This window comes from Salvelinus namaycush, unplaced genomic scaffold (genome assembly GCF_016432855.1).
Source record: "Salvelinus namaycush isolate Seneca unplaced genomic scaffold, SaNama_1.0 Scaffold3366, whole genome shotgun sequence".
Lineage (NCBI taxonomy): Eukaryota > Metazoa > Chordata > Actinopteri > Salmoniformes > Salmonidae > Salvelinus > Salvelinus namaycush.
The window spans coordinates 1-25,842 of NW_024060304.1; the positions used below are offsets into that span (position 1 = coordinate 1).

Sequence of the window (25,842 nt, forward strand, 5' to 3'; positions counted from 1 at the left end):
TCAGATTTTTTAAATATTTACAGGGAAGACAAAATATGTAAATCTATTAGCTAACCACGTTAGCAAAAGACACCATTTTTCTTTGTCCACCATTTTTTCTCTCCACCACTAGCTATCACCAATTCGGCCAAATAAAGATATTGATAGCCACTAACCAAGAAAAAAAACTCATCAGATGACAGTCTGATAACATATTTATTGTATAGGATAGGTTTTGTTAGAAAAATGTGCATATTTCAGGTAGAAATCCTAGTTTACAATTGCACCCACCATCAAAACTCGACTATAATAAATACACAGAGCAACGTGTATTACCTAATTACTAATCATAAAACTTTCTTAAAAATACACAACTCACAGCAATGGAAAGACACAGATCTTGTGAATTCAGGACAATATTTCAGATGTTCTAAGTGTTTTACAGCGAAAACACAATAAATCGTTATATTAGCATACCACATGTGCAAACGTTACCAGAGCATCGATTCAAGCCAAAGAGAGCGATAACGTAATCATCGCCAAAATATATTAATTTTTTCACTAACCTTCTCAGAATTCTTCCGATGACACTCCTGTAACATCATAGTTACAACATACATATAGAGTTTGTTCGAAAATGTGCATATTTAGCCACAAAAAACCGTGGTTATACAATGACAATACTAGCAAAAACTAGCCTGAAAATGTCGGTCGCCATCTTTCACAGTGATCTTGTCTCATGGATAACTATTCATAAACTTGACTAAAAAAATATAAGTTGGACAGCTATCGAAAGACATTAGTTCTTAATGCAATCGCTGAATTACATTTCTAAAATTATCCTTACTGTGCAATACAGGGTTCGCCAAGCGAAGCTATACCAAACAAAATGGCGGAATATGCGTTTAAATTTTTCGACAGAACAACGATTTATCATATTAAATATTTCTTACTGTGAGTGATCTTCCATCAGAATCTTGGGCAATGTATCCTTTCTTGGGTCTAATCTTCTTTGGTCGAAAGATGTCCTCTGTCCGTCGAAATGCCCACTAACGTTCGACCGGGACCCCGAAACGTGCCCGGGGCTTCAAAGTGCATCACATAGAAAATGCCTCAAAATCGCACTAAACGGATATAAATTGCTATAAAACGGTTTAAATTAACTACCTTATGATGTTTTTAACACCTATGACGAGCAGAAACATGACCGTTGATATATTACTGGCTAAACAATGGCTTGGAAAGAGAGGAGGTCCAACGTCCTTCATGCGTCAGGCGCAGGCAGGAAAAGAAAGCTACTTCCGGTATTTCTTGTTTTATACAGGCTCTGATTGCGCAATCGACTCCATTCAAAGCGTCACCACGTACTGACATCCAGGGGAAGACGTAAGCAGTGTTTGTATCCTCATAGCATTTACAGGGACCTTAAAACCGACCCCAGATCAGGGGCCAAGATTTCTGAAATCTGACTCCCTGTCAGGAAAAGTGCTGTAGAAGGAGCTGTGTTTCACTCAGAGACAAAATTCCAACGGCTATAGAAACTAGAGAGTGTTTTCTATCCAATAATAACAATAATATGCATATTGTACGAGCAAGAATTGAGTACGAGGCCGTTTGAAATGGGCACCCTTAATCAGAGCTACTCAATACTGCCCTTGCTGCCCAAACAGGTTAACCTCTCGGCGCAGGTGTTCTGCTAGCAACCCACCTCGACAACATCCGGTGAAATTGCAGAGCACCAAATTCAAAACACAGAAATAGTCATAATAAAAATTCACAAAAATACAAGTGTTATACATTGGCTTAAAGATGAACTTCTTGTTAATCCAGCCGCTTTGTAAGATTTCAAAAAGGCTTTTCTGCGAAAGCATACCATGCGTTTATCTGAGGACAGCGCCCCGCTTACAAAAGCATACAAACATATTCCAACCAAGTAGAGGAGTCACGAAAGTCAGAAATAGCGATAAAATGAATCACTTACCTTTGAAGATCTTCATCTGGTTGCAGTCACATTCAATTGAAAACTACCCACATCAAAAAAATCCCACTTCCTGGATGGATTTTCCTCAGGTTTTCGCCTGCCATATCAGTTCTGTTATACTCACAGACATAATTTTAACAGTTTTGGAAACTTTAGAGTGTGTTCTATCCAAATCTGCCCATTATATGCATATCCTAGCTTCCGGGCCTGAGTAACAGGCAGTTTACTTGGGGCACGCTTCTCATCCAGACGTCGAAATACTGCCCCCAAGCCATAAGAAGTTAAACTCCCTGTTCGAAGACTGATTTAAGTCTATCAATCACACAGCATCATCTGATTTAGGAATTTGCAGTGTGCCAGGCTTTTGTGAGAGACAATTGTCATGTAAAGTAGCATTGGTTTGTTTGTTTTCTTTCGTGTGAGATTAGTACTGTAAAGGCACATTGGTACTAGTGCTGATTCATTGAGTAAAGAAGGCAGAGATTACACACATAAAAACACTGACCACGACGTGATTTGAACACGCAACCTTCTGATCTGGAGTCAGACGCACTACCATTGCGCCACGAAGTCTTTGACAAATTGCATCTTTGGAGGGGATGCCTAGTTCAGATTTCGTTGACTGTATAATTTGGAATGGAGACCTGGTTCTCTGGGGAAATATACCATCTGACAATGCCCCCTCGTCAGCACGTGCCTCTGCCCGGCAGGTTAGGTGTATGAAAATAGGCATTTGCAGAGCCCGGATAGCTCAGTCGGTAGAGCATCAGACTTTTAATCTGAGGGTCCAGGGTTCAAGTCCCTGTTCGGGTGTGACGTAATGTTCTCCTTCCTTCACTAGGAAGTCTTTCTACACGCTCATTTTCTATGACTTTCCATGACATGTTCACCTGTGGACAATACACTCCCAGAGCCAAAACAGCTTAGTCTGAAGACTTTAGGATTTTTAATCTGAACCTCCAGGTTTAACATCTCGGCGCAGGTGTTCTGCTAGCAACCCACCTCGACAACATCCGGTGAAATTGCAGAGCACCAAATTCAAAACACAGAAATAGTCATAATAAAAATTCACAAAAATACAAGTGTTATACATTGGCTTAAAGATGAACTTCTTGTTAATCCAGCCGCTTTGTAAGATTTCAAAAATGCTTTTCTGCGAAAGCATACCATGCGTTTATCTGAGGACAGCGCCCCGCTTACAAAAGCATACAAACATATTCCAACCAAGTAGAGGAGTCACGAAAGTCAGAAATAGCGATAAAATGAATCACTTACCTTTGAAGATCTTCATCTGGTTGCAGTCACATTCAATTGAAAACTACCCACATCAAAAAAATCCCACTTCCTGGATGGATTTTCCTCAGGTTTTCGCCTGCCATATCAGTTCTGTTATACTCACAGACATAATTTTAACAGTTTTGGAAACTTTAGAGTGTGTTCTATCCAAATCTGCCCATTATATGCATATCCTAGCTTCCGGGCCTGAGTAACAGGCAGTTTACTTGGGGCACGCTTCTCATCCAGACGTCGAAATACTGCCCCCAAGCCATAAGAAGTTAAACTCCCTGTTCGAAGACTGATTTAAGTCTATCAATCACACAGCATCATCTGATTTAGGAATTTGCAGTGTGCCAGGCTTTTGTGAGAGACAATTGTCATGTAAAGTAGCATTGGTTTGTTTGTTTTCTTTCGTGTGAGATTAGTACTGTAAAGGCACATTGGTACTAGTGCTGATTCATTGAGTAAAGAAGGCAGAGATTACACACATAAAAACACTGACCACGACGTGATTTGAACACGCAACCTTCTGATCTTGAGTCAGACACACTACCGTTGCGCCACGAAGTCTTTGACAAATTGCATCTTTGGAGGGGATGTCTAGTTCAGATTTCGTTGACTGTATAATTTGGAATGGAGACCTGGTTCTCTGGGGAAATATACCATCTGACAATGCCCCCTCGTCAGCACGTGCCTCTGCCCGGCAGGTTAGGTGTATGAAAATAGGCATTTGCAGAGCCCGGATAGCTCAGTCGGTAGAGCATCAGACTTTTAATCTGAGGGTCCAGGGTTCAAGTCCCTGTTCGGGTGTGACGTAATGTTCTCCTTCCTTCACTAGGAAGTCTTTCTACATGCTCATTTTCTATGACTTTCCATGACATGTTCACCTGTGGACAATACACTCCCAGAGCCAAAACAGCTTAGTCTGAAGACTTTAGGATTTTTAATCTGAACCTCCAGGTTTAACCTCTCGGCGCAGGTGTTCTGCTAGCAACCCACCTCGACAACATCCGGTGAAATTGCAGAGCACCAAATTCAAAACACAGAAATAGTCATAATAAAAATTCACAAAAATACAAGTGTTATACATTGGCTTAAAGATGAACTTCTTGTTAATCCAGCCGCTTTGTCAGATTTCAAAAAGGCTTTTCTGCGAAAGCATACCATGCGTTTATCTGAGGACAGCGCCCCGCTTACAAAAGCATACAAACATATTCCAACCAAGTAGAGGAGTCACGAAAGTCAGAAATAGCGATAAAATGAATCACTTACCTTTGAAGATCTTCATCTGGTTGCAGTCACATTCAATTGAAAACTACCCACATCAAAAAAATCCCACTTCCTGGATGGATTTTCCTCAGGTTTTCGCCTGCCATATCAGTTCTGTTATACTCACAGACATAATTTTAACCGTTTTGGAAACTTTAGAGTGTGTTCTATCCAAATCTGCCCATTATATGCATATCCTAGCTTCCGGGCCTGAGTAACAGGCAGTTTACTTGGGGCACGCTTCTCATCCAGACGTCGAAATACTGCCCCCAAGCCATAAGAAGTTAAACTCCCTGTTCGAAGACTGATTTAAGTCTATCAATCACACAGCATCATCTGATTTAGGAATTTGCAGTGTGCCAGGCTTTTGTGAGAGACAATTGTCATGTAAAGTAGCATTGGTTTGTTTGTTTTCTTTCGTGTGAGATTAGTACTGTAAAGGCACATTGGTACTAGTGCTGATTCATTGAGTAAAGAAGGCAGAGATTACACACATAAAAACATTGACCACGACGTGACTTGAACACGCAACCTTCTGATCTGGAGTCAGACGCACTACCGTTGCGCCACGAAGTCTTTGACAAATTGTATCTTTGGAGGGGATGCCTAGTTCAGATTTCGTTGACTGTATAATTTGGAATGGAGACCTGGTTCTCTGGGGAAATATACCATCTGACAATGCCCCCTCGTCAGCACGTGCCTCTGCCCGGCAGGTTAGGTGTATGAAAATAGGCATTAGCAAAGCCCGGATAGCTCAGTCGGTAGAGCATCAGACTTTTAATCTGAGGGTCTAGGGTTCAAATCCCTGTTCGGGTGTGATGTAATGTTCTCCTTCCTTCACTAGGAAGTCTTTCTACACTCTCATTTTCTATGACTTTCCATGACATGTTCACCTTTGGACAATACACTCCCAGAGCCAAAACAGCTTAGTCTGAAGACTTTAGGATTTTTAATCCGAACCTCCAGGTTTAACCTCTCGGCGCAGGTGTTCTGCTAGCAACCCACCTCGACAACATCCGGTGAAATTGCAGAGCACCAAATTCAAAACACAGAAATAGTCATAATAAAAATTCACAAAAATACAAGTGTTATACATTGGCTTAAAGATGAACTTCTTGTTAATCCAGCCGCTTTGTCAGATTTCAAAAAGGCTTTTCTGCGAAAGCATACCATGCGTTTATCTGAGGACAGCACCCCGCTTACAAAAGCATACAAACATATTCCAACCAAGTAGAGGAGTCACGAAAGTCAGAAATAGCGATAAAATGAATCACTTACCTTTGAAGATCTTCATCTGGTTGCAGTCACATTCAATTGAAAACTACCCACATCAAAAAAATCCCACTTCCTGGATGGATTTTCCTCAGGTTTTCGCCTGCCATATCAGTTCTGTTATACTCACAGACATAATTTTAACAGTTTTGGAAACTTTAGAGTGTGTTCTATCCAAATCCGCCCATTATATGCATATCCTAGCTTCCGGGCCTGAGTAACAGGCAGTTTACTTGGGGCACGCTTCTCATCCAGACGTCGAAATACTGCCCCCAAGCCATAAGAAGTTAAACTCCCTGTTCGAAGAATGATTTAAGTCTATCAATCACACAGCATCATCTGATTTAGGAATTTGCAGTGTGCCAGGCTTTTGTGAGAGACAATTGTCATGTAAAGTAGCATTGGTTTGTTTGTGTTCGTGTGAGATTAGTACTGTAAAGGCACATTGGTACTAGTGCTGATTCATTGAGTAAAGAAGGCAGAGATTACACACATAAAAACACTGACCACGACGTGATTTGAACAAGCAACCTTCTGATCTGGAGTCAGACGCACTACCGTTGCGCCACGAAGTCTTTGACAAATTGCATCTTTGGAGGGGATGCCTAGTTCAGATTTCGTTGACTGTATAATTTGGAATGGAGACCTGGTTCTCTGGGGAAATATACCATCTGACAATGCCCCCTCGTCAGCACGTGCCTCTGCCCGGCAGGTTAGGTGTATGAAAATAGGCATTTGCAGAGCCCGGATAGCTCAGTCGGTAGAGCATCAGACTTTTAATTCAAGTCCCTGTTCGGGCGTGATGTAATGTTCTCCTTCCTTCACTAGGAAGTCTTTCTACACTCTCATTTTCTATGACTTTCCATGACATGTTCACCTGTGGACAATACACTCCCAGAGCCAAAACAGCTTAGTCTGAAGACTTTAGGATTTTTAATCTGAACCTCCAGGTTTAACCTCTCGGCGCAGGTGTTCTGCTAGCAACCCACCTCGACAACATCCGGTGAAATTGCAGAGCACCAAATTCAAAACACAGAAATAGTCATAATAAAAATTCACAAAAATACAAGTGTTATACATTGGCTTAAAGATGAACTTCTTGTTAATCCAGCCGCTTTGTCAGATTTCAAAAAGGCTTTTCTGCGAAAGCATACCATGCGTTTATCTGAGGACAGCACCCCGCTTACAAAAGCATACAAACATATTCCAACCAAGTAGAGGAGTCACGAAAGTCAGAAATAGCGATAAAATGAATCACTTACCTTTGAAGATCTTCATCTGGTTGCAGTCACATTCAATTGAAAACTACCCACATCAAAAAAATCCCACTTCCTGGATGGATTTTCCTCAGGTTTTCGCCTGCCATATCAGTTCTGTTATACTCACAGACATCATTTTAACAGTTTTGGAAACTTTAGAGTGTGTTCTATCCAAATCTGCCCATTATATGCATATCCTAGCTTCCGGGCCTGAGTAACAGGCAGTTTACTTGGGGCACGCTTCTCATCCAGACGTCGAAATACTGCCCCCAAGCCATAAGAAGTTAAACTCCCTGTTCGAAGACTGATTTAAGTCTATCAATCACACAGCATCATCTGATTTAGGAATTTGCAGTGTGCCAGGCTTTTGTGAGAGACAATTGTCATGTAAAGTAGCATTGGTTTGTTTGTTTTCGTTGTGAGATTAGTACTGTAAAGGCACATTGGTACTAGTGCTGATTCATTGAGTAAAGAAGGCAGAGATTACACACATAAAAACACTGACCACGACGTGATTTGAACACGCAACCTTCTGATCTGGAGTCAGACGCGCTACCGTTGCACCACAAAGTCTTGGACAAATAGCATCTTTGGAGGGGATGCCTAGTTCAGATTTCGTTGACTGTATAATTTGGAATGGAGACCTGGTTCTCTGGGGAAATATACCATCTGACAATGCCCCCTCGTCAGCACGTGCCTCTGCCCGGCAGGTTAGGTGTATGAAAATAGGCATTAGCAGAGCCCGGATAGCTCAGTCGGTAGAGCATCAGACTTTTAATCTGAGGGTCCAGGGTTCAAGTCCCTGTTCGGGTGTGATGTAATGTTCTCCTTCCTTCACTAGGAAGTCTTTCTACACTCTCATTTTCTATGACTTTCCATGACATGTTCACCTGTGGACAATACACTCCCAGAGCCAAAACAGCTTAGTCTGAAGACTTTAGGATTTTTAATCTGAACCTCCAGGTTTAACCTCTCGGCGCAGGTGTTCTGCTAGCAACCCACCTCGACAACATCCGGTGAAATTGCAGAGCACCAAATTCAAAACACAGAAATAGTCATAATAAAAATTCACAAAAATACAAGTGTTATACATTGGCTTAAAGATGAACTTCTTGTTAATCCAGCCGCTTTGTCAGATTTCAAAAAGGCTTTTCTGCGAAAGCATACCATGCGTTTATCTGAGGACAGCACCCGCTTACAAAAGCATACAAACATATTCCAACCAAGTAGAGGAGTCACGAAAGTCAGAAATAGCGATAAAATGAATCACTTACCTTTGAAGATCTTCATCTGGTTGCAGTCACATTCAATTGAAAACTACCCACATCAAAAAAATCCCACTTCCTGGATGGATTTTCCTCAGGTTTTCGCCTGCCATATCAGTTCTGTTATACTCACAGACATCATTTTAACAGTTTTGGAAACTTTAGAGTGTGTTCTATCCAAATCTGCCCATTATATGCATATCCTAGCTTCCGGGCCTGAGTAACAGGCAGTTTACTTGGGGCACGCTTCTCATCCAGACGTTGAAATACTGCCCCCAAGCCATAAGAAGTTAAACTCCCTGTTCGAAGACTGATTTAAGTCTATCAATCACACAGCATCATCTGATTTAGGAATTTGCAGTGTGCCAGGCTTTTGTGAGAGACACTTGTCATGTAAAGTAGCATTGGTTTGTTTGTTTTCGTGTGAGATTAGTACTGTAAAGGCACATTGGTACTAGTGCTGATTCATTGAGTAAAGAAGGCAGAGATTACACACATAAAAACACTGACCACGACGTGATTTGAACACGCAACCTTCTGATCTGGAGTCAGACGCGCTACCGTTGCACCACAAAGTCTTGGACAAATAGCATCTTTGGAGGGGATGCCTAGTTCAGATTTCGTTGACTGTATAATTTGGAATGGAGACCTGGTTCTCTGGGGAAATATACCATCTGACAATGCCCCCTCGTCAGCACGTGCCTCTGCCCGGCAGGTTAGGTGTATGAAAATAGGCATTTGCAGAGCCCGGATAGCTCAGTCGGTAGAGCATCAGACTTTTAATCTGAGGGTCCAGGGTTCAAGTCCCTGTTCAGGGCGTGATGTAATGTTCTCCTTCCTTCACTAGGAAGTCTTTCTACACTCTCATTTTCTATGACTTTCCATGACATGTTCACCTGTGGACAATACACTCCCAGAGCCAAAACAGCTTAGTCTGAAGACTTTAGGATTTTTAATCTGAACCTCCAGGTTTAACCTCTCGGCGCAGGTGTTCTGCTAGCAACCCACCTCGACAACATCCGGTGAAATTGCAGAGCACCAAATTCAAAACACAGAAATAGTCATAATAAAAATTCACAAAAATACAAGTGTTATACATTGGCTTAAAGATGAACTTCTTGTTAATCCAGCCGCTTTGTCAGATTTCAAAAAGGCTTTTCTGCGAAAGCATACCATGCGTTTATCTGAGGACAGCGACCCGCTTACAAAAGCATACAAACATATTCCAACCAAGTAGAGGAGTCACGAAAGTCAGAAATAGCGATAAAATGAATCACTTACCTTTGAAGATCTTCATCTGGTTGCAGTCACATTCAATTGAAAACTACCCACATCAAAAAAATCCCACTTCCTGGATGGATTTTCCTCAGGTTTTCGCCTGCCATATCAGTTCTGTTATACTCACAGACATCATTTTAACAGTTTTGGAAACTTTAGAGTGTGTTCTATCCAAATCTGCCCATTATATGCATATCCTAGCTTCCGGGCCTGAGTAACAGGCAGTTTACTTGGGGCACGCTTCTCATCCAGACGTTGAAATACTGCCCCCAAACCATAAGAAGTTAAACTCCCTGTTCGAAGACTGATTTAAGTCTATCAATCACACAGCATCATCTGATTTAGGAATTTGCAGTGTGCCAGGCTTTTGTGAGAGACACTTGTCATGTAAAGTAGCATTGGTTTGTTTGTTTTCGTGTGAGATTAGTACTGTAAAGGCACATTGGTACTAGTGCTGATTCATTGAGTAAAGAAGGCAGAGATTACACACATAAAAACACTGACCACGACGTGATTTGAACACGCAACCTTCTGATCTGGAGTCAGACGCGCTACCGTTGCACCACAAAGTCTTGGACAAATAGCATCTTTGGAGGGGATGCCTAGTTCAGATTTCGTTGACTGTATAATTTGGAATGGAGACCTGGTTCTCTGGGGAAATATACCATCTGACAATGCCCCCTCGTCAGCACGTGCCTCTGCCCGGCAGGTTAGGTGTATGAAAATAGGCATTTGCAGAGCCCGGATAGCTCAGTCGGTAGAGCATCAGACTTTTAATCTGAGGGTCCAGGGTTCAAGTCCCTGTTCGGGCGTGATGTAATGTTCTCCTTCCTTCACTAGGAAGTCTTTCTACACGCTCATTTTCTATGACTTTCCATGACATGTTCACCTGTGGACAATACACTCCCAGAGCCAAAACAGCTTAGTCTGAAGACTTTAGGATTTTTAATCTGAACCTCCAGGTTTAACCTCTCGGCGCAGGTGTTCTGCTAGCAACCCCCCCCCACCCCCCCCACACTGATTAGCATCGCTAGCATAGCGTCACAATTAAATAGTAGCATCTAAATATCATTAAATCACAAGTCCAAGACACCAAATGAAAGATACAGATCTTGTGAATAAAGCCACCATTTCAGATTTTTTAAATATTTTACAGGGAAGACAAAATATGTAAATCTATTAGCTAACCACGTTAGCAAAAGACACCATTTTTCTTTGTCCACCATTTTTTCTCTCCACCACTAGCTATCACCAATTCGGCCAAATAAAGATATTGATAGCCACTAACCAAGAAAAAAACTCATCAGATGACAGTCTGATAACATATTTATTGTATAGGATAGGTTTTGTTAGAAAAATGTGCATATTTCAGGTAGAAATCCTAGTTTACAATTGCACCCACCATCACAACTCGACTAGAATAAATACACAGAGCAACGTGTATTACCTAATTACTAATCATAAAACATTTCTTAAAAATACACAACTCACAGCAATGGAAAGACACAGATCTTGTGAATTCAGACAATATTTCAGATGTTCTAAGTGTTTTACAGCGAAAACACAATAAATCGTTATATTAGCATACCACATGTGCAAACGTTACCAGAGCATCGATTCAAGCCAAAGAGAGCGATAACGTAATCATCGCCAAAATATATTAATTTTTTCACTAACCTTCTCAGAATTCTTCCGATGACACTCCTGTAACATCATATTACAACATACATATAGAGTTTGTTCGAAAATGTGCATATTTAGCCACAAAAAAACGTGGTTATACAATGACAATACTAGCAAAACTAGCCTGAAAATGTCGGTCGCCATCTTTCACAGTGATCTTGTCTCATGGATAACTATTCATAAACTTGACTAAAAAAATATAAGTTGGACAGCTATCGAAAGACAAATTAGTTCTTAATGCAATCGCTGAATTACATTTCTAAAATTATCCTTACTGTGCAATACAGGGTTCGCCAAGCGAAGCTATACCAAACAAAATGGCGGAATATGCGTTTACATTTTTTCGACAGAACAACGATTTATCATATTAAATATTTCTTACTGTGAGGTGATCTTCCATCAGAATCTTGGGCAATGTATCCTTTCTTGGGTCTAATCTTCTTTTGGTCGAAAGATGTCCTCTGTCCGTCGAAATGCCCACTAACGTTCGACCGGGACCCCGAAACGTGCCCGGGGCTTCAAAGTGCATCACATAGAAAATGCCTCAAAATCGCACTAAACGGATATAAATTGCTATAAAACGGTTTAAATTAACTACCTTATGATGTTTTTAACACCTATGACGAGCAGAAACATGACCGTCGATATATTACTGGCTAAACAACGGCTTGGAAAGAGAGGAGGTCCAACGTCCTTCATGCGTCAGGCGCAGGCAGGAAAAGAAAGCTACTTCCGGTATTTCTTGTTTTATACAGGCTCTGATTGCGCAATCGACTCCATTCAAAGCGTCACCACGTACTGACATCCAGGGGAAGGTTAGGTGTATGAAAATAGGCATTTGCAGAGCCCGGATAGCTCAGTCGGTAGAGCATCAGACTTTTAATCTGAGGGTCCAGGGTTCAAGTCCCTGTTCGGGCGTGACGTAATGTTCTCCTTCCTTCACTAGGAAGTCTTTCTACACTCTCATTTTCTATGACTTTCCATGACATGTTCACCTGTGGACAATACACTCCCAGAGCCAAAACAGCTTAGTCTGAAGACTTTAGGATTTTTAATCTGAACCTCCAGGTTTAACCTCTCGGCGCAGGTGTTCTGCTAGCAACCCACCTCGACAACATCCGGTGAAATTGCAGAGCACCAAATTCAAAACACAGAAATAGTCATAATAAAAATTCACAAAAATACAAGTGTTATACATTGGCTTTAAAGATGAACTTCTTGTTAATCCAGCCGCTTTGTCAGATTTCAAAAAGGCTTTTCTGCGAAAGCATACCATGCGTTTATCTGAGGACAGCGCCCCGCTTACAAAAGCATACAAACATATTCCAACCAAGTAGAGGAGTCACGAAAGTCAGAAATAGCGATAAAATGAATCACTTACCTTTGAAGATCTTCATCTGGTTGCAGTCACATTCAATTGAAAACTACCCACATCAAAAAAATCCCACTTCCTGGATGGATTTTCCTCAGGTTTTCGCCTGCCATATCAGTTCTGTTATACTCACAGACATAATTTTAACAGTTTTGGAAACTTTAGAGTGTGTTCTATCCAAATCTGCCCATTATATGCATATCCTAGCTTCCGGGCCTGAGTAACAGGCAGTTTACTTGGGGCACGCTTCTCATCCAGACGTCGAAATACTGCCCCCAAGCCATAAGAAGTTAAACTCCCTGTTCGAAGACTGATTTAAGTCTATCAATCACACAGCATCATCTGATTTAGGAATTTGCAGTGTGCCAGGCTTTTGTGAGAGACAATTGTCATGTAAAGTAGCATTGGTTTGTTTGTTTTCGTGTGAGATTAGTACTGTAAAGGCACATTGGTACTAGTGCTGATTCATTGAGTAAAGAAGGCAGAGATTACACACATAAAAACACTGACCACGACGTGATTTGAACACGCAACCTTCTGATCTGGAGTCAGACGCGCTACCGTTGCGCCACGAAGTCTTGGACAAATTGCATCTTTGGAGGGGATGCCTAGTTCAGATTTCGTTGACTGTATAATTTGGAATGGAGACCTGGTTCTCTGGGGAAATATACCATCTGACAATGCCCCCTCGTCAGCACGTGCCTCTGCCCGGCAGGTTAGGTGTATGAAAATAGGCATTTGCAGAGCCCGGATAGCTCAGTCGGTAGAGCATCAGACTTTTAATCTGAGGGTCCAGGGTTCAAGTCCCTGTTCGGGCGTGACGTAATGTTCTCCTTCCTTCACTAGGAAGTCTTTCTACACTCTCATTTTCTATGACTTTCCATGACATGTTCACCTGTGGACAATACACTCCCAGAGCCAAAACAGCTTAGTCTGAAGACTTTAGGATTTTTAATCTGAACCTCCAGGTTTAACCTCTCGGCGCAGGTGTTCTGCTAGCAACCCACCTCGACAACATCCGGTGAAATTGCAGAGCACCAAATTCAAAACACAGAAATAGTCATAATAAAAATTCACAAAAATACAAGTGTTATACATTGGCTTAAAGATGAACTTCTTGTTAATCCAGCCGCTTTGTCAGATTTCAAAAAGGCTTTTCTGCGAAAGCATACCATGCGTTTATCTGAGGACAGCGCCCCGCTTACAAAAGCATACAAACATATTCCAACCAAGTAGAGGAGTCACGAAAGTCAGAAATAGCGATAAAATGAATCACTTACCTTTGAAGATCTTCATCTGGTTGCAGTCACATTCAATTGAAAACTCACCCACCATCACAACTCGACTAGAATAAATACACAGAGCAACGTGTATTACCTAATTACTAATCATAAAACATTTCTTAAAAATACACAACTCACAGCAATGGAAAGACACAGATCTTGTGAATTCAGACAATATTTCAGATGTTCTAAGTGTTTTACAGCGAAAACACAATAAATCGTTATATTAGCATACCACATGTGCAAACGTTACCAGAGCATCGATTCAAGCCAAAGAGAGCGATAACGTAATCATCGCCAAAATATATTAATTTTTTCACTAACCTTCTCAGAATTCTTCCGATGACACTCCTGTAACATCATATTACAACATACATATAGAGTTTGTTCGAAAATGTGCATATTTAGCCACAAAAAACCGTGGTTATACAATGACAATACTAGCAAAACTAGCCTGAAAATGTCGGTCGCCATCTTTCACAGTGATCTTGTCTCATGGATAACTATTCATAAACTTGACTAAAAAAATATAAGTTGGACAGCTAGTGCTGATTCATTGAGTAAAGAAGGCAGAGATTACACACATAAAAACACTGACCACGACGTGATTTGAACACGCAACCTTCTGATCTGGAGTCAGACGCGCTACCGTTGCGCCACAAAGTCTTGGACAAATTGCATCTTTGGAGGGGATGCCTAGTTCAGATTTCGTTGACTGTATAATTTGGAATGGAGACCTGGTTCTCTGGGGAAATATACCATCTGACAATGCCCCCTCGTCAGCACGTGCCTCTGCCCGGCAGGTTAGGTGTATGAAAATAGGCATTGCAGAGCCCGGATAGCTCGAGTCGGTAGAGCATCAGACTTTTAATCTGAGGGTCCAGGGTTCAAGTCCCTGTTCGGGGCGTGATGTAATGTTCTCCTTCCTTCACTAGGAAGTCTTTCTACACTCTCCTTTTCTATGACTTTCCATGACATGTTCACCTGTGTATAATTTGGAATGGAGACCTGGTTCTCTGGGGAAATATACCATCTGACAATGCCCCCTCGTCAGCACGTGCCTCTGCCCGGCAGGTTAGGTGTATGAAAATAGGCATTTGCAGAGCCCGGATAGCTCAGTCGGTAGAGCATCAGACTTTTAATCTGAGGGTCCAGGGTTCAAGTCCCTGTTCGGGCGTGACGTAATGTTCTCCTTCCTTCACTAGGAAGTCTTTCTACACTCTCATTTTCTATGACTTTCCATGACATGTTCACCTGTGGACAATACACTCCCAGAGCCAAAACAGCTTAGTCTGAAGACTTTAGGATTTTTAATCTGAACCTCCAGGTTTAACCTCTCGGCGCAGGTGTTCTGCTAGCAACCCACCTCGACAACATCCGGTGAAATTGCAGAGCACCAAATTCAAAACACAGAAATAGTCATAATAAAAATTCACAAAAATACAAGTGTTATACATTGGCTTAAAGATGAACTTCTTGTTAATCCAGCCGCTTTGTCAGATTTCAAAAAGGCTTTTCTGCGAAAGCATACCATGCGTTTATCTGAGGACAGCGCCCCGCTTACAAAAGCATACAAACATATTCCAACCAAGTAGAGGAGTCACGAAAGTCAGAAATAGCGATAAAATGAATCACTTACCTTTGAAGATCTTCATCTGGTTGCAGTCACATTCAATTGAAAACTACCCACATCAAAAAAATCCCACTTCCTGGATGGATTTTCCTCAGGTTTTCGCCTGCCATATCAGTTCTGTTATACTCACAGACATAATTTTAACAGTTTTGGAAACTTTAGAGTGTGTTCTATCCAAATCTGCCCATTATATGCATATCCTAGCTTCCGGGCCTGAGTAACAGGCAGTTTACTTGGGGCACGCTTCTCATCCAGACGTCGAAATACTGCCCCCAAGCCATAAGAAGTTAAACTCCCTGTTCGAAGACTGATTTAAGTCTATCAATCACACAGCATCATCTGATTTAGGAATTTGCAGTGTGCCAGGCTTTTGTGAGAGACAATTGTCATGTAAAGTAGCATTGGTTTGTTTGTTTTCGTGTGAGATTAGTACTGTAAAGGCACATTGGTACTAGTGCTGATTCATTGAGTAAAGAAGGCAGAGATTACACACATAAAAACACTGACCACGACGTGATTTGAACACGCAACCTTCTGATCTGGAGTCAGACGCGCTACCGTTGCGCCACGAAGTCTTGGACAAATTGCATCTTTGGAGGGGATGCCTAGTTCAGATTTCGTTGACTGTATAATTTGGAATGGAGACCTGGTTCTCTGGGGAAATATACCATCTGACAATGCCCCCTCGTCAGCACGTGCCTCTGCCCGGCAGGTTAGGTGTATGAAAATAGGCATTTGCAGAGCCCGGATAGCTCAGTCGGTAGAGCATCAGACTTTTAATCTGAGGGTCCAGGGTTCAAGTCCCTGTTCGGGCGTGACGTAATGTTCTCCTTCCTTCACTAGGAAGTCTTTCTACACTCTCATTTTCTATGACTTTCCATGACATGTTCACCTGTGGACAATACACTCCCAGAGCCAAAACAGCTTAGTCTGAAGACTTTAGGATTTTTAATCTGAACCTCCAGGTTTAACCTCTCGGCGCAGGTGTTCTGCTAGCAACCCACCTCGACAACATCCGGTGAAATTGCAGAGCACCAAATTCAAAACACAGAAATAGTCATAATAAAAATTCACAAAAATACAAGTGTTATACATTGGCTTAAAGATGAACTTCTTGTTAATCCAGCCGCTTTGTCAGATTTCAAAAAGGCTTTTCTGCGAAAGCATACCATGCGTTTATCTGAGGACAGCGCCCCGCTTACAAAAGCATACAAACATATTCCAACCAAGTAGAGGAGTCACGAAAGTCAGAAATAGCGATAAAATGAATCACTTACCTTTGAAGATCTTCATCTGGTTGCAGTCACATTCAATTGAAAACTACCCACATCAAAAAAATCCCACTTCCTGGATGGATTTTCCTCAGGTTTTCGCCTGCCATATCAGTTCTGTTATACTCACAGACATACTTTTAACCGTTTTGGAAACTTTAGAGTGTGTTCTATCCAAATCTGCCCATTATATGCATATCCTAGCTTCCGGGCCTGAGTAACAGGCAGTTTACTTGGGGCACGCTTCTCATCCAGACGTCGAAATACTGCCCCCAAGCCATAAGAAGTTAAACTCCCTGTTCGAAGACTGATTTAAGTCTATCAATTACACAGCATTATCTGATTTAGGAATTTGCAGTGTGCCAGGCTTTTGTGAGAGACAATTGTCATGTAAAGTAGCATTGGTTTGTTTGTTTTCGTGTGAGATTAGTACTGTAAGGGAAGTCCCCCCCCAATTGTACAAAATAACATGGCAACTTATTGGCACCGAGCGGACCATATACACGATGGGATTGTGTGGGATTTCATATTACATCCGGCGCTGTTTCGTCCAAAGTTGATGACAAATGCCATATTGTAAATGAGCTGTGTAACACCCCAAAAATCCTATAGTGGGCGAGTGTGTTCCATCTTAATTTTTCATAGGCTTACTGTAACGCAAGTCAAGACCCAAGAGTCATATTTTGAAATTTTGAAATATTGAAAGTTTTGGCAAAAACTTATCACCCCCTTAAAAAAGTGCTTTCTGGACCGTTTTTTGAAATTCTTTCGATTTTTATGTCAATTACACATGTGTAAGAACTGTATGAAAATACTTTTGTCAAATTTTATTAACATAATTTTTTTTACATTTTTATTTGGACTTAAGGAATATGTTTTGTGCATTTGGAATGTGATTTCTTAGGAAGTCAAAAGTCAAAAGTCAAAAATGTCAAAAATTTGGAAAAAACGTATCACCCCCTTTAAAAAAGTGCTTTCTGGACCGTTTTTTCGAAATTCTTTCGATTTTTATGTCAATTACACATGTGTAAGAACTGTATGAAAATACTTTTGTCAAATTTTATTAACATAATTTTTTGGACATTTTTATTTGGACTTAAGGAATATGTTTTGTGCATTTGGAATGTGATTTCATAGGAAGTCAAAAGTCAAAAGTCAAAAATGTCAAATATTTGGAAAAAATGTATCACCCCCTTTAAAAAAGTGCTTTCTGAACCGTTTTTTGAAATTCTTTCGATTTTTATGTCAATTACACATGTATAAGAACTGTATGAAAATACTTTAGTCACATTTTACTGTCATCATTTTTTATAAATGTTTACTTGTACTTAAGGAATATGTTTTATGCATTTGGAATGTGATTTCATAGGAAGTCAAAAGTCAAAAGTCAAAAGTTACAAGTCAAAAATGTTAAAAATGTGGAAAAAACGTATATTCCATTTAAAAAAGTGCTTTCTGGACCGTTTTTTGAAATTCTTTCGATTTTTACGTCAATTACACATATATAAGAACTGTATGAAAATACTTTAGTCACATTTTACTATCATAATTTTTTATAAATGTTTACTTGTACTTAAGGAATATGTTTTGTGCATTTGTGCACACAAATTAGAAAAAACGTATCACCCCCCAAACCTCCATAAATCACTCAGGACAGCACCCATTGATTTTTGGCCGTAGAATAGTGCTCCCAGAGCGGGTATGGAGGTCTGGATGCCCCTAAACGCAATTTCAACCATCTTGAAACATGGCACCTGGTAACCCCAAAAAAATACCAGGTGCACGAACAGTTTGGACTTGTGTGTGTGTGTGTGAGCTTTTCTTTGACATCTGTTTAGAGAAATGACTGATTTACACTTCATGAGGGTTGCCTAATCACACACTTAAAGTTTTGGAAAGATCTGACTTTTTTAACCCTTTGAAACAGCACCTATGACCCCATTTTAAGGCACTTCCGGTTGGCACAGGAAGCTATAAGTAAACACCTATCCTGATCGGGGTATGCTTTTACAGAATCCTGAGTTTTAAGTCTATACGTTAAGAACTGACTGATTTACACAGGGTTGAATGCACTATATATCACAAACTGCTGGTTGGGTAAAACACTTTTAGGGTGATTTTATCACTTCCGGTTGCTCCAGGAAGCTTAGAATCAACACAGGTAGACCTCATAGTGGCTTGATGGATTGTCATTGAAGACAGGTTCATAAGACATTCATAACCCACATAGGGTTTATTTAAAGAATGCACGTTACATTTGCATATGATTCAACAGTGAAAAACACCACATCATATTGCAAACATAACACACTGTTGAATCATATTGCAAACACACACTGTTATATTTGCAATATGATGTGTTGAATCATATTGCAAACATAACACACACTGTTACGTTTGCAATATGATGTGTTGGATCATATTGCAAACATAACACACACTGTTACATTTGCAATATGATGTGTTGAATCATATTGCAAACATAACACACACTGTTACGTTTGCAATATGATGTGTTGAATCATATTGCAAACATAACACACACTGTTACATTTGCAATATGATGTGTTGAATCATATTGCAAATCTAACGTGCATTTGCAATATGATGTGATGTTGAATCATATTGCAAATGTAACGTACATTCTCTTAAATACTTTAGAAATGCAAAAGTCAACGGTCTGATGACCTCAGGATGGCCGGGCAGTGATAGTGGTTCCTCTCCATCGCTCGTTGTGTTAAATTTCATCATGTCGCTTTTTGTGACGGTACCCCCCCGTTGAAACATATTGCAAATGTACAAAAGTCAAGTAGCAAGTCGGTGTCCATCAGTCAATTAGATATATTCAGACACCAAACTGATACCATCTGACACCAAACTCACTTTTACCAACTCCTTTAGAAGCCAACTATCACATATTTCAGAGCAGGCCCAAAATTCACAGCGCCTTCCATTTAAACCATAATAAAACAAATAATACGTAGTTATGTTCTAGCTGCGGGTCCAATATTCACATTATGTTTAGCCCTATGTGAGGCGACCTGGAATCCCAAGTTTCGGCTCGATAGGTCATTCGGTGCCCGAGCAAAACCCTAATTGGTAATGAAAATCCACTTTTTTCCATGCCTTGCTACGGGGTGCTTGAATGAGCAATCAAACAGGCTCGTTGGGGTCTGTCTCTATGGACCGAGCCGGTTTCAATGCACCTAGTCTTGAGACTCTGGGACTTTTCTAAATGTCGTCCGTTTCGTTGAGCTGAAAATGAATTGAAAACATAGCAAATACACGAGGCTGTTTATCGGTCTGAGAACCTTCTAGAGCCACATAACTCACCGTGCACAATCAACCTGAGGTCTAGAACAGGTTTGTAAATTTTCAGAACTCTAGGTCTGACGGTTCTTTAAAAGTTGGAACAAAAGTAACTACCACAGGCACTGTCTGCCTCTTAGCCCCTCAGTGTGTCCCTCCATCATTTCTGTTTGGGTGTGTAAATTTTTCTTTGAAATCTGATGGGACTAATGACTGATTTACAGTTCAGGAGGGTAGCCTAATCACAATTATGAAGTTTTGGAAAGATTTGACATTTTTAACCCTTCAAAACAGCCCATTTGACACCAATTATGGCACTTCCGGTTGGCACAGGAAGCTAAAAGTAAACACTTATCATCACTGGAGTATGCTTTTACAGAATCCTGAGTTTTATGTCTGTATGTTAAAAATTGACTGATTTACATAGGGTTGAATGCACTATTTCTCTCAAACTGCAGGTTGGGTATGGCAAACACTTTTAGGGTGATTTAACCACTTCCGGTTGTTCCAGGAAGCTTAGAATCGACACAGGTAGACCTCATGGTGGCTTGATGGACTGACATCAAAGACAGGTTCATAAGACATTCATAACCCACATAGGATTCAGGTTGAATTTAGAGGTGCAGTCAATGTATTCCAATGGGGAGACATTTCATTGTAAACTATTTGATGTAAATACCTTCTTTTAACTGTTAAGGGTTAATGCCACAAGGTCAAGGTTGGGCTTGCACAGATCGGGAGGACCTTAGGATTGTTCCTGAGGTGAAATTATGCTTCTAACCTTAACGGTTCTCTCTCTGTCTCCCAAAAGCAAATAAAATTGACATTGAGGTCAAAAGGTCATTTTGCTCTGTCTTCTTGTAACGGTCGCTGCGCTCAGACCGAACGAGCTACGGTCAAGCGGGGCATCTCGTTGAACTCGGCACGGCCTGGAGATAATAGTCATGCCATTGCAGGCTTTGTGTGTCGTTAAGCACCGTACTTTTTCACTCCATCATTGCTTTGTGTATGTGTTTGTGTGTGAGAGAGAGCTTTCCTTTGACATCTGCTGGGAGAAATGACTGATTTACAGTTCATGAGGGTTGTCTAATCACACAAATGAAGTTTTGAAAAGTTCTGACCTTTTTAACCCTTCGAAACAGCACCATGACACCATTTTAAGGCACTTCCGGTTGGCACAGGAAGCTATAGGTAAACACATATCTTGACTGGGGTATGCTGTTACAGAATCCTGAGTTTTAAGTCTATACGTTAAGAATTGACTGATCTACATAGGGTTGAATGCAGTGATTTTCAAAATTGCAAGTCATGTATATCTGGACACTTTTTAGGGTGATTTTAACCACTTCCGGTTGCTCCAGGTAGCTTAAAATCAACACAGGTAGACCTCATAGTAGCCTGATGGATTGTTATCAAAGACAGGTTCATAAGACATTCATAACCCACATAGGCTTCAGGTTGAATTTAGAGGAGCAGTCAATGTATTCCTATGGGGCGAAATGTCATTGTAAAATGTTTGATGTAAACGCCTTCTTTTAACTGTGAAGGGTTAATGCCACAAGGTCAAGGTTAGGCTTGCACAGATCGGGAGGACCTTAGGATTGTTCCTGAGGTGAAATTGTGCTTCTAACCTTAACGGTTCTCTCTCTGTCTCCCAAAAGCAAATGAAATTGACATTGAGGTCAAAAGGTCATTCGTGTCCGTTCTCTTGTAACGGTCGCTGCGCTCAGACCGAGCGAGCTACGGTCAAGCGGGGCATCCCGTTGAACTCGGCACGGCCTGGAGAATATGGCAATGTCATTTTAGTGGTGATTTCAGAATGCTATTTTGGTGCATTCATGGAAGGCGCTGTGAATTTTGGGCCTGCTCTGAAATATGTGATAGTTGGCTTCTAAAGGAGTTGTAAAAAGTGAGTTTGGAGTCAGATGGTATCAGTTTGGTGTCTGAAAATATCCAATTGACTGATGGACACTTGCTAGTTGACTTTTGTTGACACTTGCTAGTTGACTTGCTAGTCGACTTTTGTACATTTGCAATATGTTTCAACGGGGAGGTACCATGAGGAAAAAGCGACATGATGAAATTTCACGCAACGAGCGTTGGAGAGGAACCACTATCACTGCCCGGCCATCCTGAGGTCATCAGGACGTTGACTTTTGTATTTCTAAAGTATTTAAAGAATGCACGTTACATTTGCAATATGATTCAACATCACATCATATTGCAAATCTAACGTGCATTTGCAATATGATGTGATGTTGAATCATATTGCAAATGTAACGTACATTCTCTTAAATACTTTAGAAATGCAAAAGTCAACGGTCTGATGACCTCAGGATGGCCGGGCAGTGATAGTGGTTCCTCTCCATCGCTCGTTTCGTGAAATTTCATCATGTCGCTTTTTCCTCATGGTACCTCCCCGTTGAAACATATTGCAAATGTACAAAAGTCAACGAGCAAGTCAGTGTCCATCAGTCAAATAGATATTTTCAGACACCAAACTGATACCATCTGACTCCAAACTCACTTTTTCCAACTCCTTTAGAAGCCAACTATAACATATTTCAGAGCAGGCCCAAAATTCACAGCGCCTTCTATTTAAACCATAATAAAACAAATAATACGTAGTTATGTTCTAGCTGCGGGTCCAGTTCACACATTATGTTTAGCCCTATGTGAAGCGACCTCGAATCCCAAGTTTCGGCTCGATAGGTCATTCGGTGCCCGAGCAAAACCCTAATTGGTGCTGAAATGCCACTTTTTTCATTGCCTTGCTACGGGGTCCTTGAATGAGCAATCAAACAGGCTCGTTGGGGTCTGTCTCTATGGGCCGAGCCGGTTTCAACGCACCTAGTCTTGAGACTCTGGGACTTTTCTAAATGTCGTCCGTTTCGTTGAGGTCAAAATGAATTGAAAACATGGCAAATACACGATGCTTTTTATCGATCCGAGAACCTTCTAGAGCCATATAATTCACCGTGCACAATCGACCTGAGGTCTAGAACAGGTTTGTAAATTTTCAGAACTCTAGGTCTGACGGTTCTTTAAAAGTTGGAACAAAAGTAACTACTGCAGGCACTGTCTGCCTCTTAGCCCCTCAGTGTGTCCCTCCATCATTTCTGCGTCGGTGTGTATTTTTTTTTTTTTTAATCTGATGGGATGAAGGACTGATTTACAGTTCATGAGGGTTGTCTATTCACATATATGAAGTTTTGGAAAGATTTGACATTTTTAACACTTCGAAACAGCCCATTTGACACCAGTTATGGCACTTCCGGTTGTCACAGGAAGCTATAAATAAACACATATCATCACTGGAGTAGGCTGTTACAGAATCCTGAGTTTTAAGTCTGTATGTTAAAAATTGACTGATTTACATAGGGCTGAATGCACTATTTCTCTCAAACTGCAGGTTGGCTATGGCAAACACTTTTAGGGTGATTTAACCACTTCCGGTTGCTCCAGGAAGCTTAGAATCGACACAGGTAGACCTCATGGTGGCCTGATGGACTGACATCAAAGACAGGTTCATAAGAAAATCATAACCCACATAGGCTTTAGGTTGAATTTAGAGGTGCAGTCAATGTATTCCAATGGGGAGACATTTCATTGTAAACTATTTGATGTAAACACCTTCTTTTAACTGTGAAGGGTTAATGCCACAAGGTCAGGGTTAGGCTTGCACAGATCGGGAGGACCTTAAGAACACTCCTGAGGTGAAATTGTGTTTCTAACCTTAACGGTTCTCTCTCTGTGTCCCAAAAGCAAATGAAATTGACATTGAGGTCAAAAGGTCATTTGTGTCCGTTCTCTTGTAACGGTCGCTGCGCTCAGACCGAGCGAGCTACGGTCAAGCGGGGCATCTCGTTGAACTCGGCACGGCCTAGAGATAATAGTAATGCCATTGTGGGCTTTGTGTGTCTTTAAGTACCGTACTTTTTCACTCCATCCTTCCTTTTTGTGTGTGTGTGTTTGTGTGAGAGAGCTTTTCTTTGACATCTGTTGGGATAAATGACTGATTACAGTTCATGAGGGTTGTCTAATCACACAAGTGAAGTTTTGAAAAGATCTGACCTTTATTACCCTTCAAACCTGACCCTGTGGCACCATTTTAAGGTACTTCCAGTTGACATAGGAAGCTGAAATTGAACACATACCCTCCTTGGCGTAGGCTCTTATATAATATTGAGTTTTAAGTCTTTATGTTAAGAACTGACTTATTTAAAGAGGGTTAAATGAGTGTGTGTTATTTCATAAAATCATATAAAATCACAGGATTCTCGCAGAGCTTCGAGACCCACTTTAAAAATGTACGTCTGAACACACTGCAACTGGATCTGTGAATTTTTTGAAAAAAAAAATCCTCTTTGTGAACATCACCAAACGGTCAATGTACGATTTCTCTTAAATTACGATAGATAAATGGCTGGTTCTTTTTTTCCTGACACCGTATGCTTATGTACTTTGACATGAAGCGGTCAAATTAGCACCCTACTTGCGTTTTAACCCTTTAATCCCAGAAAAATGGCCATAACTCAAAAAGCGCCGAGGTCTCGACGCCATCTTGTTCGGGGCCAACTGCCCATTACTCCAAACCTACGCTCGCTGAGTTTCGTCTTCGAAATATTTTCAGTTTAAGAGAAAAGGCCGCGCTCGTTTGCCACGTGCTCGTGCGCCTGCAATATGATTTATTTTCCCTCTTGTGGGAATTTTCGAGAATGCAGAAAAAAGTCAAAAATTTGTCATTTTTATAAAACGGAAACCGAAAGTCCGAGACGTTTTTTTGAGTGACTTCCTGAAAGAGCTCTCCGCCGCCCACGGCCCGACGCCGTCCGCGATTGTCTGCGACGTATTAAGACGTCAGGTAAGGGACCGTACATTTGCAATGGGACTTTCTTCACTAACCATACGGCTCCCGTCCCAGACTTCCCTTAAGGTATGTAAAGGCACATTGGTACTAGTAAAAATCCCACTTCCTGGATGGATTTTCCTCAGGTTTTCGCCTGCCATATCAGTTCTGTTATACTCACAGACATAATTCTAACAGTTTTGGAAACTTTAGAGTGTGTTCTATCCAAATCTGCCCATTATATGCATATCCTAGCTTCCGGGCCTGAGTAACAGGCAGTTTACTTGGGGCACGCTTCTCATCCAGACGTCGAAATACTGCCCCCAAGCCATAAGAAGTTAAACTCCCTGTTCGAAGACTGATTTAAGTCTATCAATTACACAGCATCATCTGATTTAGGAATTTGCAGTGTGCCAGGCTTTTGTGAGAGACAATTGTCATGTAAAGTAGCATTGATTTGTTTGTTTTCGTGTGAGATTAGTACTGTAAAGGCACATTGGTACTAGTGCTGATTCATTGAGTAAAGAAGGCAGAGATTACACACATAAAACATTGACCACGACGTGATTTGAACACGCAACCTTCTGATCTGGAGTCAGACGCACTACCGTTGCGCCACGAAGTCTTTGACAAATTGCATCTTTGGAGGGGATGCCTAGTTCAGATTTCGTTGACTGTATAATTTGGAATGGAGACCTGGTTCTCTGGGGAAATATACCATCTGACAATGCCCCCTCGTCAGCACGTGCCTCTGCCCGGCAGGTTAGGTGTATGAAAATAGGCTTTTGTAGAGCCCGGATAGCTCAGTCGGTAGAGCATCAGACTTTTAATCTGAGGGTCCAGGGTTCAAGTCCCTGTTCG

General features: G+C 41.1%; 21 non-coding genes across 21 annotated transcripts; 11 read left to right on the forward strand and 10 right to left on the reverse strand.

Annotated features, from left to right (window-relative positions):
* Positions 1 to 2,461: 2,461 nt before the first annotated feature.
* On the reverse strand, positions 2,462 to 2,533 carry trnaw-cca. The gene has a single exon. It is a non-coding gene; the product is annotated as a tRNA-Trp (tRNA).
* Positions 2,534 to 2,700: 167 nt separating this feature from the next.
* On the forward strand, positions 2,701 to 2,773 carry trnak-uuu. Its single transcript has one exon. It is a non-coding gene; the product is annotated as a tRNA-Lys (tRNA).
* Positions 2,774 to 3,736: 963 nt separating this feature from the next.
* trnal-caa lies at positions 3,737 to 3,808 on the reverse strand. The gene has a single exon. It is a non-coding gene; the product is annotated as a tRNA-Leu (tRNA).
* Positions 3,809 to 3,975: 167 nt separating this feature from the next.
* Positions 3,976 to 4,048, forward strand: trnak-uuu. Its single transcript has one exon. It is a non-coding gene; the product is annotated as a tRNA-Lys (tRNA).
* A 963-nt stretch (positions 4,049 to 5,011) lies between these two features.
* Positions 5,012 to 5,083, reverse strand: trnaw-cca. The gene has a single exon. It is a non-coding gene; the product is annotated as a tRNA-Trp (tRNA).
* Positions 5,084 to 5,250: 167 nt separating this feature from the next.
* trnak-uuu lies at positions 5,251 to 5,323 on the forward strand. Its single transcript has one exon. It is a non-coding gene; the product is annotated as a tRNA-Lys (tRNA).
* A 2,216-nt stretch (positions 5,324 to 7,539) lies between these two features.
* trnaw-cca lies at positions 7,540 to 7,611 on the reverse strand. The gene has a single exon. It is a non-coding gene; the product is annotated as a tRNA-Trp (tRNA).
* Positions 7,612 to 7,778: 167 nt separating this feature from the next.
* Positions 7,779 to 7,851, forward strand: trnak-uuu. Its single transcript has one exon. It is a non-coding gene; the product is annotated as a tRNA-Lys (tRNA).
* A 958-nt stretch (positions 7,852 to 8,809) lies between these two features.
* Positions 8,810 to 8,881, reverse strand: trnaw-cca. The gene has a single exon. It is a non-coding gene; the product is annotated as a tRNA-Trp (tRNA).
* A 167-nt stretch (positions 8,882 to 9,048) lies between these two features.
* Positions 9,049 to 9,122, forward strand: trnak-uuu. Its single transcript has one exon. It is a non-coding gene; the product is annotated as a tRNA-Lys (tRNA).
* A 959-nt stretch (positions 9,123 to 10,081) lies between these two features.
* On the reverse strand, positions 10,082 to 10,153 carry trnaw-cca. The gene has a single exon. It is a non-coding gene; the product is annotated as a tRNA-Trp (tRNA).
* Positions 10,154 to 10,320: 167 nt separating this feature from the next.
* trnak-uuu lies at positions 10,321 to 10,393 on the forward strand. The gene has a single exon. It is a non-coding gene; the product is annotated as a tRNA-Lys (tRNA).
* Positions 10,394 to 12,109: 1,716 nt separating this feature from the next.
* Positions 12,110 to 12,182, forward strand: trnak-uuu. Its single transcript has one exon. It is a non-coding gene; the product is annotated as a tRNA-Lys (tRNA).
* Positions 12,183 to 13,142: 960 nt separating this feature from the next.
* On the reverse strand, positions 13,143 to 13,214 carry trnaw-cca. The gene has a single exon. It is a non-coding gene; the product is annotated as a tRNA-Trp (tRNA).
* A 167-nt stretch (positions 13,215 to 13,381) lies between these two features.
* On the forward strand, positions 13,382 to 13,454 carry trnak-uuu. Its single transcript has one exon. It is a non-coding gene; the product is annotated as a tRNA-Lys (tRNA).
* Positions 13,455 to 14,513: 1,059 nt separating this feature from the next.
* Positions 14,514 to 14,585, reverse strand: trnaw-cca. Its single transcript has one exon. It is a non-coding gene; the product is annotated as a tRNA-Trp (tRNA).
* Positions 14,586 to 14,751: 166 nt separating this feature from the next.
* On the forward strand, positions 14,752 to 14,826 carry trnak-uuu. The gene has a single exon. It is a non-coding gene; the product is annotated as a tRNA-Lys (tRNA).
* Positions 14,827 to 15,023: 197 nt separating this feature from the next.
* On the forward strand, positions 15,024 to 15,096 carry trnak-uuu. The gene has a single exon. It is a non-coding gene; the product is annotated as a tRNA-Lys (tRNA).
* Positions 15,097 to 16,055: 959 nt separating this feature from the next.
* Positions 16,056 to 16,127, reverse strand: trnaw-cca. The gene has a single exon. It is a non-coding gene; the product is annotated as a tRNA-Trp (tRNA).
* Positions 16,128 to 16,294: 167 nt separating this feature from the next.
* Positions 16,295 to 16,367, forward strand: trnak-uuu. Its single transcript has one exon. It is a non-coding gene; the product is annotated as a tRNA-Lys (tRNA).
* A 9,167-nt stretch (positions 16,368 to 25,534) lies between these two features.
* On the reverse strand, positions 25,535 to 25,606 carry trnaw-cca. Its single transcript has one exon. It is a non-coding gene; the product is annotated as a tRNA-Trp (tRNA).
* Positions 25,607 to 25,842: the final 236 nt, after the last annotated feature.